This window comes from Phoenix dactylifera, unplaced genomic scaffold (genome assembly GCF_009389715.1).
Source record: "Phoenix dactylifera cultivar Barhee BC4 unplaced genomic scaffold, palm_55x_up_171113_PBpolish2nd_filt_p 000182F, whole genome shotgun sequence".
Classification (NCBI taxonomy): domain Eukaryota; kingdom Viridiplantae; phylum Streptophyta; class Magnoliopsida; order Arecales; family Arecaceae; genus Phoenix; species Phoenix dactylifera.
In genome coordinates, this window is record NW_024067712.1 from 65,827 (window position 1) to 80,602 (window position 14,776).

At 39.3% G+C, this 14,776-nt stretch overlaps 1 pseudogene; it reads left to right on the top strand.

Moving 5' to 3' along the window:
* The first annotated feature begins 2,723 nt into the window (after positions 1–2,723).
* On the top strand, positions 2,724–2,821 carry LOC120105040 (annotated as a pseudogene).
* Positions 2,822–14,776: the final 11,955 nt, after the last annotated feature.

Here is a 14,776-nt window from a genome sequence, read left to right on the forward strand (position 1 = left end):
TAAAGTGGCATTTCTCCCAATTTAGTATCAGATTCTTTTCCATGCATCGAGCTAAGACTGCTTGTAAATGTGACAGGCAATCATCAAATGAATCGCCAAAAATAGAGAAATCATCCATAAACACTTCTAAAAATTTCTCGTTCATTTCTTCAAAAATGCTGAGCATACACCTTTGGAATGTTGCAGGTGCATTACACAACCCGAATGGCATCCGACGGAAAGCGAATGTGCCAAAAGGACAAGTGAAGGTAGTCTTCTCTTGATCCTCAGGTGAAATTTCGATTTGGTAGTACCCGGAATAGCCATCGAGAAAACAATAGAATTTGTGTCCTGCAACTCTTTCCAAAACTTGGTCTAGGAAGGGTAGGGGAAAGTGATCTTTCCTAGTGACCAAATTCAATTTTCGGTAATCAACACACATGCGCCAACTCGTCGGAACACGAGTTGGAACTAGTTCACCCTGATCATTTTTGACTACCGTCAGACCTGCTTTCTTGGGCACAACTTGAGTAGGACTCACCCACTTGCTATCGGAAATTGGGTAAATAATACCCACGTCAAGCAACTTGAGGACTTCTGTTTTAACCACATCTCTCATCGTAGGATTCAGCCTACGCTGCATTTGCCATGTGGTTTTGGCATTGTCCTCCAAATATATCCGGTGCGTGCAAATTAAAGGGCTAATCCCCTTTAAGTCGGCAATAGACCATCCTAAAGCTCCCTTATGATTCTTTAGAACACCAAGTAATTTTCTTTCTTAGGCATGATCCAGATCAGATGAGATGATTATAGGAAATGTGTCATCGGATCCAAGAAAGGCATACTTGAGTTCCTTCGGTAAAGGTTTCAACTCGAGCTTAGGTGTTTGTTCATGGGATGGTACTATCTTTGCTTTTCGAGGTGGCAACTGTTCAAATTCCTCTATTCGCGGTCTCCACCCATTGACCATCATAACATCCGAATTATCTAAACCAGGTGGGACCTCATCATTAGCAGTACCTTCAGAACACCAATCTATCAAACCATTGTCGGCCGATTCAGTAAATGTTTCTTTTAACAAATATTCTTCCGCAATGGTTTCAACCCATTCAACTTCTTTACTTTCTTCATGATCACTGGGTTGTTTACCTATACTAAAGACGTTCAATTCCAAGGTCATATTGCCAAAAGAAAGCTTCATGACACCATTCCTACAATTGATCAATGCATTAGAAGTTGAAAGGAATGGACGTCCTAAGATGACCGGAATCTGAGATGGTGAATTGGAAGCAGGATGTGTGTCTAGTACGATAAAGTCAACAGGAAAATACAACTTGTCTACTTGGACCAACACATCTTCAATAATCCCTCTAGGGACCTTTACTGACCTGTCAGCTAATTGTAAGGTCACAGTTGTTGGCTTCAACTCACCCAAACCGAGTTGCTCATATACCGTATATGGCAACAAATTCACACTCGCTCCTAAATCTAGCAATGCTCGCTCAATCCTAAAATTGCCAATGATGCACGAGATAGTTGGGCAACCTGGATTCTTATATTTATGAAGAATGTTATGCTGTAAAATTGCACTCACATTTTCAGCCAGAAATGCCTTCTTCTTGACATTTAAACGACGCTTGACAGTGCACAAATCTTTTAAAAATTTTGCATAGGAAGGCACTTGTTTGATTGCATCAAGAAGAGGTACATTGATTTTTACTTGCTTAAAAAGCTCAAGAATTTCAGAGTTTGGTTCAAACTTTTGCAAAGGCTTTAATCTTTGTGGAAATGGTGCAGGAAAAGGACATTCAATTTTTTCAGTAGATGTTGGTGCTTCAGTTTCTTCATTATCCTTTTCTTTTGTCTTGGGAGGGTCAGAATCAGGTGTGACTTGTGTTTGTTCTGGGACTGGTCGGTCAATAATCTTTCCACTTCGCAAAGTTATTATACTCTTTGCTTGCTCTTTATGCGAAGTTGAAGATGATGCATTACTATCGCCATAGACTTGAGGATTAGGTTGTGGTTGAGCTGGTAGCTTACCTTTCTCTTGAGCACTTAAAATAGTGGTCAGCGTTGTCAGTTGATTTCTTAATTCATCATTGATTTTAGCTTGACCTTGCATGAAAGATTGCAAAGTTTCTTCGAGACTGGATTTTTGAGGGGGTGCGTGTGCATAATGAGGTTGCGGGGGTGGAGGAGTTGGGTTATATACTTGTTGAGGTTGGTCATTCCTCCACCTGAAATTTGGATGGTTCTTCCATCCAGGGTTGTAAGTACCCGAAAAAGGATTATTGAAAGATTTTTGATAGGTATTCATAACATTGGCCTGATCGTGCAAGACTTCCTTGAATGCGGGTATTGTGGGGCAATCAGTGATGAGATGGCCAGGCATCTCGCAAATCCTACAACACTCGCTGTTATGTTCTACGGTCTTGACAGGTTCAATCCTTCTAAGTTCAATTTCCTCTACCTTCCTAGTAAGGGCTGCCATTTTAGCCTGAATATCATCCTGAGTATTAAGGTTGTAAAGGCCCCCGTGTCCAATGCTAGTAGGCTTAGGTAAAGGTTTATTCACTCTATCCCCTGTATCCCATAATTGTGCAGTCTCTGCGAGAGAATCTAAATAGTCCCATGCCTCATCGGGTTGCTTTTCCAAAAATAGACCATTGCACATAGTCTCTATAAATTGTTTCAACTGTGGAGACAACCCTTCGTAAAAGAAACTAATGGTTCTCCATGTTTCAAACCCATGATGAGGACAAGAGAGAAGCAATTCTTTAAATCTCTCCCAGCATTCATAAAATGTTTCATGGTCTTTTTGCTGGAAATTACTAATGTGCCTTTTCAAAAAGTTAGTCCTTTGTGCGGGAAAGAATTTTTTCAAGAATTCTCTTTGCATATCATGCCATGTTCCTAGCGATCTAGGTCTCAAGGAGTTCAGCCATGTTTTGGCTTTATCCTTTAAGGAAAAAGGAAACAAGGTCAATTTAAGGACATCTTCCGATACATTTGGCACTCTAAATGTGATGCTAATTTCCTCAAAATCCTTAAGGTGAAGATAAGGGTTCTCGGATTCCATCCCATGATACTTGGGCAGCAATTGAATTACTCCTGGTTTGATTTCAAAGTGTCCTACATTTTCAGGAATAATCATGCATGAAGGTTGACTAGTCCTAGTAGGGTGTAAGTATTGTCGAAGTGTCATAACTGGGGGTCTACCTTCATCACCATGGTGACTTCCTACATCATCAGCCATCTCACCAGATTTTGCGTAAGATTTTCAATATTATGATCTAAGGAATTGTCAAATGTTTGTCGATTCAGGCGTCCAGTGTTGTCCCTATTCCAACCTAGCATACAAAATTTTAGAGTTTATTTATTTGTTTGTTTTTTTTTTTTCAATGATTACCCTTGATCTTTTCTTAAAGTTCTTATCAATTTTCAATTAGCAACAAGGGTTAATGAGATATGATGATAATAAAATTCTGATTCTAAAAAAAATTAAACACAGAAAATTCAAAGCAGACAGCAGCAAGGTTGTATATTAATTTAATGGTCGTAAAAATCTCAGAATATCAATCAGACCGTTCAGATGAAAGAAACTTGTGTCCTACACCAGCCGACAAAATTTGAGTCCAATCAGACGGTGCATTACTCATATATCAGAGTTTGATGCAGACTGTGCAGGAAATAAAAACAGCAAAAATTTTTTTTTTTCAGTTTTAGTTTTACTATAATGTTCAATCTAACTGATAGGGTACTAATTAAATCTAAAATTATACTAATAACTAAGCCGTTCCCCGGCAACGGCGCCAAAAACTTGGTGCAAAAATAAAATTGTTCTCCCAAGTGCAGGAGAATCGCACAAGTAGTAAATTCTCGGGAGTCCGAGGTCGAATCCTCAGGGAACGAAATATATATGATATTATTTAGTATAATTTCAGATTAATCAATTCAATAAATTTGTGGATTAAAATGATGTTTTGATTTTCAGAAATTAAATGCAAAGAATAATAAACAAAATTCAATGAAATAAAGATGGTAGGGATCTGGAATCCCCCTTGATGATATTGCATCCAAGGAATAAACTCTATGGTTCTTGATTAAAGATTAAATGTAGGATAGATCTAATCATGGTATATGTTTCATGAACATATGAACTCAATTTCTAAGCATTCGTCGTACTTTCTACGTCTACGGCGAATGCTATACTAAAGCAATCCATATATCAATAATCATAATCCCTTAAAGAGCTATCTACGAAATAACTATGCATGGATCAAAAACATATCAGTAAATATAATTCATTTAAGGAAAAAGTTTAGAGTTTACTTTAAAGAGCAATACATCAAAGGTTCCTCCATCTCCCTCCCTAAGAAATTAGCCGCTCATTGAAAACATTAATCCCCCTTTCATTTTCTTTCTTTTTTTTTTCTTTTCTTTTTTCGGAAACAGAGTGCGCTCTGTTTCCCTTCTCTGTTTTTTCGAATGGGAGTGGCTCTGTTTTTCTTCCCCAATAGCCGAGAGGTCCTCCCCAGCCGAGCGGACTCCCTTCATATAGATCCTCCTGCGATGGTTCCCCTGATCGCGCGTGGAGAGGAGCTCAAAACGGACGCCGAGGATTTGGGACTCAGATGATGAGCACGTAACAACCACAGTTCGCTGGGAGCTGATCACATGCGGACTCGGAATGGACTGCTGGCCGTAGGATGAGATTTGGATGCGCAAATCTGAGGAAGGCTGAAGATCGTGGGATGCTGGAATCACGAGCTTGGGATGCTGGATTCGGATGATGTGCTGGTGGGGAGAAAAATCCGGAAATGCGGAAGGCTGGATGCAAACGGCCGGATGCTCACAGAAAGAAGCTGAGAGCTAAAGATGAAGCTTGGACGGCTGAAGGAGATTGGATCGCATGCAGGCGGATTGAACACTGAGAGTTGGAACGTGGAAGCTGAGAATGCTAGGAGATGCTTCACGGACGGTTGGAAGGCGCGTATGGATGAACTCGGAAGCAAACGGATGGGGATACTCTCGAACGGAAGGAGGATTGGAACCGACAGCTGCTAAATCAATGGGAGAAAAACTCGGAAGCTAATCCACACGCGGAAGGCACTCGATCTGATCCGCGGATGTGGGGGGAAACTGCAACTCGGATGCTCTATGGAAGCTGGGAGACTTCACGGGAGGATGAGATGGATGCACTGGAAACTGAACGGTGAAGATGATGAGTTGCACGTGGGCTCCATCGAGCTGAGATGCATGGGCTTCTGGGAATTGGTTGCAGCGAACTGGCTGGCTGAACTTAGGTTCCTTCTAGTGTGCAACTGGGGTTGAACCATGCAGTTGACTGGTCACCTACGGTGATGCATCTTTTGGGCCCAATACGCATTTTAACTTTGATTTACAATCACCTGCACCCACAAAAATAAAATATCGATACAGCACTGTTATCATTATTTGTTAGCAATAATGCTAATTTAAGTGATGTGTAGATCGCAATTTTGTGCTCTCATCAAGTGCCTAACCCTACTAGACAACAAGGTCAGAGAGGTCAGTATTAAATCGATTCTAATAAAAATCCGACCCATGAAGTTCAGGCAATTACCACTTTAAGGTCGGGCAAGCAAGTGGACAATAAAGTCCAACTTCCTACACACGTAAAAGAAAATAAACATGAACCCAATAAGAACCCTATTCAAAAGAGGGGTCACGAACAGGACAAACCAGAAAAAAAGGAAGAACCCATAGAAACATACAAACCTAAGGTTTCCTTTCCCAGTAGACTTCAGGACTCCAAGAAACAATCTAACTTTGATGAAATAATTGAAGTTTTTAAAAATGTTCAAATAAATATACCTTTCCTCGATGCCATACGACAAATTTTCTCCTATACAAAATTCTTGAAAGATCTCACCACGGTCAAAAGAAAAACCAGCATTCCTAGGGAAGTTGTTATGGCTGCACATGCTTCATCTCTCATTCAACAACAGATTGCCCCAAAATACAAAGATCCTGGTTGCCCTACCATTGAAATAAAAATAGGAGAAACGATCATCCAGAGAGCCCTATTAGACTTAGGAGCAAGTGTAAACCTATTACCCTATTCTGTCTACGTAGAACTAGGTTTGGAGGAATTAAAGCCCACAAACTTTACTTTGTCATTAGCAGATAGGACTGTGAAGCTAAGGGAATTGTAGAGGATGTAATTGTAAAGGTGAATGAGTTTTACTACCCTGTGGATTTTGTAGTCATAGAAACCGAACTAGTGAAAAATCCAGGTAGTCACATCCCGATAATCCTAGGCAGACCATTTTTGGCCACTTCAAATACTGTGATCAGTTGCCAAAATGGGATAATGACCTTAGCATTTGGAAACTTGACTGTCCAGCTCAATGTCTTTCACAATATAATCAACCATCTGAGATGGACGATTTAGAAAAAATTCACATGATTGAGAACATAATCAGCAAGTCCTTCGAGGAATCAAGTTATTCTGATCCACTAGAAAGATGTTTGGCCAAATTCAGTCAAGATTGTGAGGAAGGAGAGTCGAATCAGGAGGTTAATGCATTGTTAGATTCCATTCCTGTAATGGATACTAGCAGATGGGCTACTAAATTTGAATCATTACCTATACCTGAATCCCAGCTAGTACCTTCAAGTGTCAAACCTCCCCAGCTTGAACTTAAAGATCTGCCTGAAAACTTAAAATATGCATTTCTGTGGTCCAACATAAAATTCATCTAGAAGAGGATGCAAAAACCTCTAGAGAACCATAAAGGTGACTTAACCCAGTCATGAAGGATGTGGTTCGAGCTGAAATCATTAAACTCTTAGATGCAGGGATTATATATCCTATTTCTGATAGCCAGTGGGTGAGCCTAGTTCAAGTCGTACCAAAGAAATCTAGAATTACTGTAATTAAGAATGACCAAAATGAGTTAGTCCCAACTCGAATCCAAACTGGATGGCGAGTATGCATCGACTACAGAAAGCTGAACGCCATGACTAGGAAAGACCACTTTCCACTACCCTTCATTGACCAAATGTTAGAACGTCTAGCTGGCCACTCTCATTACTGTTTTCTTGATGGTTATTCTGGATATAACCAAGTTCCAATTGCACGTAAGGATCAAGAGAAAACCACATTCACCTATCCTTATGGCACTTTTGCCTATCGTCGCATGCCATTTGGGTTATGCAATGCATCGGCTACATTCCAGCGATGTATAATGAGCATTTTCTCCAACATGGTGGAGAAATTTTTAGAAGTTTTTATGGATGACTTTTCTGTATTCGGATCTAATTTTAATGAATGTCTGCATCACTTGACCCTTGTTGTAGAACAATGTAAAGAGAAAAATTTAGTTCTTAACTGGGAAAAATATCATTTTATGGTTTAATCAGGTATTGTTTTGGGACACATTGTGTCACAAAAGGAAATTGAGGTGGATAAAGCCAAAGTAGAATTAATTGCTAAGTTACCACCTCTCAAAACTGTTAGGAAAGTCAGATCCTTTTTAGGGCATGCGGGTTTTTACCGCCGCTTTATCAAGGATTTCAGTAAATTGTCGAAACCCTTATGCGATCTGTTGGCGAAAGATGTTATTTTTAATTTTTTGCCAATTTGTATAACTGCTTTCGAAAGACTGAAGTCTGAACTAACCTCAGCACCCATCATAAAGTCCCTTGATTGGAATCTGCCATTTGAAATCATATGTGATGCATCTGATTATGCAATAGATGCCGTCCTAGATCAGCGAGTGGGGAAGCTTCCCTATGTGATTCATTATGCGAGCAAAACTCTGAATGATGCCCAACTCAACTATTCTACCACTGAAAAAGAGTTGTTGGCTGTTGTCTTTGCTCTTGACAAATTTCGTCCTTATCTGATAGGATCCAAGGTCCTTATTTATTCTGATCATGCCATCCTTAAGTACTTTCTCACAAATAAGGATGCCAAGGCAAGACTCATTCGTTGGATCCTATTACTCCAGAAATTTGATCTTCAAATACGAGATAAAAAAGGGATCTAAAAATGTTGTAGCTGACCACTTGTCCAGATTAATTGTTGAATCATCTGGAGAATCCATGCCTGTGTCCGAGACCTTCCTTGATGAACAATTAATGATGATTTTCCATACCAATGTTCCATGGTATGCTGATGTAGTCAACTATCTAGTTACTGAACGAATGCCCAGTTCATGGACCAAACAAGAGAAATTCCGCTTCCTAACTCATGTAAAATGGTATTTTTGGGATGAACCATACTTGTTCAAATATTGTCATGATCAAATCATCAGACGATGCATCCCTGAACACGATCAAAGGAATGTCCTTTTCTTTTGTCATGACCATGCTTGTGGTGGTCATTTTAGTGGGAAGAAAACTGCTGCAAAAGTTTTGCAGCGCGGATTTTATTGGCCCACACTTTTTCGAGATGCGCATGACTATTGTAAATCTTGCGATCGATGTCAACGATTAGGAAAACTTTCGAGAAAGAATGAGATGCCCCTGAACCCTATCTTAATTATAAAAATCTTCGATGTTTGGGGTATTGACTTTATGGGTCCTTTTTCTATGTCATTTGGGCACCAGTACATTCTTGTGGCAGTTGACTATGTATCAAAATGGATTGAGGCTATCGTGTGTAAGACCAATGATCACAAAGTGGTGATCAAGTTTCTTAAAGAATCTATCTTTGCTCGTTTTGGCATCCCTCGTTGATAGAGACGCAACCAATGATAGAGACGCAACCAGCCCATCTAAAGATCCTTTGCATGGAATTGAAGGTCCTATGACTAGGGCCAAGACTAAGAGGATGAAACAAGCTTTGGATAGCCTGATCATAAAAATCAAAGGAAAAGAAGACCAACGTGAGATAGAGGCTGCACCTAATTGGGTCACTTTCATACAATTGGGTGAAGATGCTTTGAGTCCAACCTGAAGACAACACTTTCGAAAGTCCAAATCACATGACAAGAAGCATTCATGGGAAGGCCAACTTTCCTATTATATTTGGATTTTCGTGCATACTTTTGGGGTGATATTTCAGATGATGTTTTGTATTCCCCAAGTCACATTCAGACTTTCTTGTAGTTCCCAAAGTCACTATAATTACTTTGGGATCTTTTTCCTAAGTTCTGGTTACTTTTCTAGGAGTAGGTGTAACATGCATCTTTTCCAAGCCTTGGTAAATGCAGCCTTGGAAAATACATGATAAGTAGTGCTATGTAATTTCCTAGGAGTTGCTTCTCTTTGAAGCCATTTCAGCCTTAAAATAGCACCTGATTGTACTTGAGAGGGGGAGAACGCATGAATGAAATTTGAGAGTTTCTCTTATGTGAGAGCTTCACCTTTGTTCTTGGATTAGAACTTGATAGTGTTGGTTCTACCGGCAGGTCGCGGTTAGGGTCACGCTTCTTTTGATAACTTTGGTTCTACCGGCAGGTCGCGGTTAGGGTCAAGTTCCTCATTCTCTACCTGTTTCTAGGACGGTCCGAAGTGTGCTCTTATCATTTGGTATCAGAGCCCGATTCCTGAAATCAGGTGTTATCTATCCTTTGTGTGTTTATCTTGTTTAATTCAAAAAAAAAAAAGGTGTTCCGCTGTTGTTTATCTCTATATCCTTGGTGACATCTTCCTTTAATCGGTTTGTGTCATCGTCCTTGTTCCTTTCTGTTCTGCTATTTCAAAAAAAAAAAAAAAAAAAGAGAAGGAAGAAAGAAGAAGAAGAAAAAAAGAAAAAAAAAAGAAAAGAAAAAAAAATTCGGGGCAGATTTTGCTTCTAATTTCCTTGTGGGTTCTTTAACGCTTCCATTGAATTGTTCTCAATTCAAACCTTTCTTGAACCCTTTGTTGGTTCCAATTAAATTGTTCCTTGCGAGTTCTTGTTCCCTAAGGTTATCATCGACTCCTTACTGTTTCCTGTTGTGTAGAAACATCCAAAAGGTTCTTATTTAAGAGCTCATAAGGTGAAGCTAAGTGGTAAAAGGCAAGAGGGTGAGATCATCATCAAGAAAAAGCCATAAAAGAGTGTCCACCAGAGAGAGGAGTGTGTGAGGACCTATTCTGTTTATACTAATCTTTTGATTGCAGCATACAAAGATGAGTAGTGAAGGTAGTAAACAACCAGATGTTGATATGAAGTTATGGATGAAAGCCATTGCTGATCAACTTACTAAGCTTGGTGCACGAATGAATGATTTGGAATCACCAAGCAGACTCAAACCTTTGAGGGGGCGGATGTTTGAAGAAGAAGAAGAAGAGGAGTATTCGGATGGAAGAAGTAATGGAAGGAGGCAAAGAGATGAATCAAGAAAAGACAGTCATTTGGGAAGTATTAAGATGACAATCCCTGCATTCCAAGATAAAAATGATCCTGAATTATATTTAGAGTGGGAGAGAAAGGTTGAACATGTGTTTGAATGTCATAATTATTCCGAGGAGAAGAGGGTTAAACTAGCCATTGTTGAGTTCCATGATTATGCTAGTATTTGGTGGGATCAAATGGTGACTAGTAGACGTAGAAATGGGGAGAGGCCTATTGGTACATGGGATGAGATGAAGGCTGTCATGAGAAAAAGGTTTGTACCCAGCCACTACTATAGAGATTTGCACAGGAAATTGCAAAGTCTAACTCAAGGCTCTATGAGTGTAGAAGATTACTATAAGGAGATGGAAATAGCCATGATTAGAGCCAATGTTGAAGAAGACCGAGAGGCAACTATGGCTAGATTCATTGGAGGTTTAAAGAAGGAGATAGCTGATGTGGTAGAATTGCAACATTATATAGAGATGGAGGATTTGCTGCACAAAGCTATTCTAGTGGAAAGGCAATTGAAAGCTAAGAGTACTTCCAAATTTACTACTAGTTCCTCATGGAAATCGAATTGGCAAAATAACAAATCTGTGTCAAAGCCAAAAGAAGATGCAAAGGCCAAAAATTCGATTGCTGCACCTAAAGGTAAAATGGAAACTAATTCATCCTCTAGATCTCGTGATATCAAATGTTTCAGGTGTCAAGGAGTTGGACATATTGCTTCTCAATGTCCAAATAAAAGAGCCATGATACTGCTGGATAATGGAGACATAGAGAGTGTGAGCTCAAGTGATGATGACATGCCACCATTGGAGGATTGTAGTGATGTTGAAGTTGCTGAACCTGTTGTTGGAGATGTGCTTGTTACTAGGCGTGCTCTCAACATGCAACCTAAGGCGGGTGGTAATGAGGAGCAACGTGAGCATATATTTTATACAAGATGCCATATAAACGACAAGGTATGCAGCTTAATCATTGATAGTGGGAGTTGCACTAATGTTGCTAGCACCTTGTTGGTTGAAAAATTGAGTTTGCCCACATTAAAGCACCCTAATCCATATAGACTTCAGTGGCTGAATGATTGTGGAGACATAAGGGTGACTAAGCAAGTGATGATTTCATTTTCCATCGGTAAATACAAGGATGAAGTTCTTTGTGATGTGGCACCTATGCATGCTGGACATCTACTTCTTGGGCGTCCGTGGCAATTTGATAGAAGGGTTATTCATGATGGGTACAAAAATAGATACACTCTTGTTATGAACAATCACACTATTGTTTTAACACCTCTCCAACCAACCGAGGCCTATGCTGATCAAATCAGAATTACAAGAGAGTGTAAGTTGAGAGAGGAGCAATTGAGCATTCAAGAAAAAGAGAGGAAAGATAAGAAAAAAGAGAGTGAGCAGACGAAAGAAAAGAATAAATCAGAATCCAAAGAAGAGAAAAAAAAGAGAGTGAGTGCATTTGCAAGCAAAAGAGAGGTTGAGAGTGCCTTGTTAGCAAAAGAGCAGCTACTTGTGCTCATACACAAGGATGTTTATTTCACTAACGAACTCAATTCTTCTTTGCCTAGTATGGTTGCTTCTTTGTTACAGGAATTTGGTGATATTTTTCCAGAAGAAATTCCCCATGGATTACCTCCTACAAGAGGTATTGAGCATCAGATTGACTTAATTCCAGGTTCTTCAATCCCAAATAGACCAGCCTACAGAACAAGTCCAGAGGAAGCAAAAGAAATTCAAAGGCAAGTAGATGAGTTGCTGCAAAAAGGATTTGTGAGGGAGAGTCTTAGCCCGTGTTCTGCTCCTGTGATCTTGGTTCCGAAGAAAGATGGGACGTGGCGCATGTGTACGGACTGCCGAGCCATAAATAAAATCACTGTAAAGTATCGATATCCTATCCCTAGATTGGATGATATGCTTGATGAATTGCATGGTTCGTGTGTGTTTTCTAAAATAGATTTGAAGAGTGGATACTATCAAATTCGCATGAAAGAAGGTGATGAATGGAAAACAGCTTTTAAAACAAAATATGGTTTATATGAGTGGATGGTGATGCCATTTGGCTTATCTAATGCACCCAGCACCTTCATGAGGTTAATGAACCATGTTTTGCGTTCTTTCATTGGGAAATTTGTTGTAGTGTATTTTGATGATATTTTGATTTATAGCAAAACCTTAGATGAACATGCTAATCATTTGCATGTTGTTCTTAATGTTTTGAGAGAAAACAAATTATATGCTAATCTTAAAAAGTGTTCATTCTGCCATGAATCTGTTGTATTTTTGGGTTTTGTTGTAAGCTCGAAAGGAATAAGTGTGGATGAGGAGAAGGTAAGGGCAATTAGAGAATGGCCTACACCTAAGAATGCAAATGAGGTAAGAAGTTTTCATGGTTTAGCAAGTTTTTATAGAAGGTTTGTAAAGAACTTTAGTTCTATTGCTGCACCTTTGAATGAACTTGTTAAAAAGAATGTTGTGTTTAAGTGGAATGAAGTGCATGAGGAAGCTTTTAATTCATTAAAAGAAAAATTGACCAATGTACCTTTGCTTTGTTTGCCTAATTTTGATAAAGCTTTTGAAATTGAATGTGATGCATCTGGTGTTGGCATAGGGGCCGTACTAATGCAGGACTCTAAACCAATTGCTTACTTTAGTGAAAAGCTTAATGGGGCATCATTGAATTATTCCACGTATGACAAAGAGTTGTACGCTTTGGTGAGAGCTTTGCAAACTTGGCAACACTACTTGTGGTCAAGGGAATTCATAATTCATTCTGACCATCAAAGCTTGAAGTTTCTAAGATCTCAAGGTAAGCTTCAAAAAAGACATGCCAAGTGGTTGGAATTCATTGAGATGTTTCCCTATGTAATCAAGTACAAGAATGGTAAGGAAAACAAAGTGGCTGACGCATTGTCCAGAAGGTATGCATTGCTTACTTCTTTGCAAACTAAATTACTTGGTTTTGAGTTTATAAAGGACTTATATGCTAATGATTCTGACTTTGGCCAAGTATGGGATTCTTGTTCTAAACATGCTTTTGGGGACTATTATAGGCATGATGGTTTCTTGTTTAAGAAAAATAAGTTGTGTGTGCCTGTTTGTTCCTTGCGTGAAATGCTAGTTAGAGAAAGTCATGGTGGTGGATTGATGGGACATTTTGGGATAAAAAGGACCTTAGAAATATTGCATGAGCATTTTTATTGGTCTAACATGAAGCATGATGTGCAATCGGTCTGTGATAAGTGCATAGCATGTAAACAAGCTAAATCTAAAGTCATGCCCCATGGCTTCTATACACCTTTGCCTGTGTCTAATCAACCCTGGACTGATATTTCAATGGATTTCGTGTTAGGATTACCTCGATCTCAAGGTGGCAAAGATAGTATATTTGTCGTTGTTGATAGGTTTAGTAAAATGGCACATTTCATTGCATGCTCTAAAACCAATGATGCAACACATATTGCTGATCTGTTCTTTAAAGAGATAATGCGCTTGCATGGATTGCCTAGAACAATAGTAAGTGATAGGGATGTAAAGTTCCTAAGTCATTTTTGGAAAACTTTGTGGAATAAACTAGGAACAAAACTCTTATTTTCTACTGTTGCACATCCTCAAACGGATGGACAAACTGAAGTAGTAAATAGAACACTTACTACCTTGTTGCGTGCTATCATTCAAAAGAATTTGAAAAATTGGGAGAAATGCTTGCCACATGTTGAGTTTGCTTATAATAGAACTGTTCATTCTACTACTTCTTATTCTCCTTTTGAAGTTGTGTATGGCTTTAATCCTTTGACTCCTTTAGACATCTTACCTTTGCCTACTAATGAGTGTACCAATTTGGATGGTAAGAAAAAGGCGGATACTATTAGGGAGTTGCATGCAAAAGTTCGAGCCAACATTGAGAGGAAGAATGAGCAATATGCAAGGCAAGCAAATAAGGGGCGTATTAAAGTTATTTTTGAACCAGGAGATTGGGTTTGGGTTCATATGAGGAAGGAGAGGTTTCCCACTCAAAGAAAATCTAAGCTGCAAACAAGAGGAGATGGACCCTTCCAAGTTCTAGAGAAGATCAATGACAATGCCTACAAGTTGGACTTGCCAAGTGAATATGGTAATGTAAGTGCTACCTTTAATGTGGCTGATCTATCTTTGTTTGATGTAGGTGATGAATCTGATTCGAGGACGAATCCTTTTGAAGAGGGAGGGAATGATAGAGACGCAACCAATGATAGAGACGCAACCAGCCCATCTAAAGATCCTTTGCATGGAATTGAAGGTCCTATGACTAGGGCCAAGACTAAGAGGATGAAACAAGCTTTGGATAGCCTGATCATAAAAATCAAAGGAAAAGAAGACCAACGTGAGATAGAGGCTGCACCTAATTGGGTCACTTTCATACAATTGGGTGAAGATGCTTTGAGTCCAACCTGAAGACAACACTTTCGAAAGTCCAAATCACATGACAAGA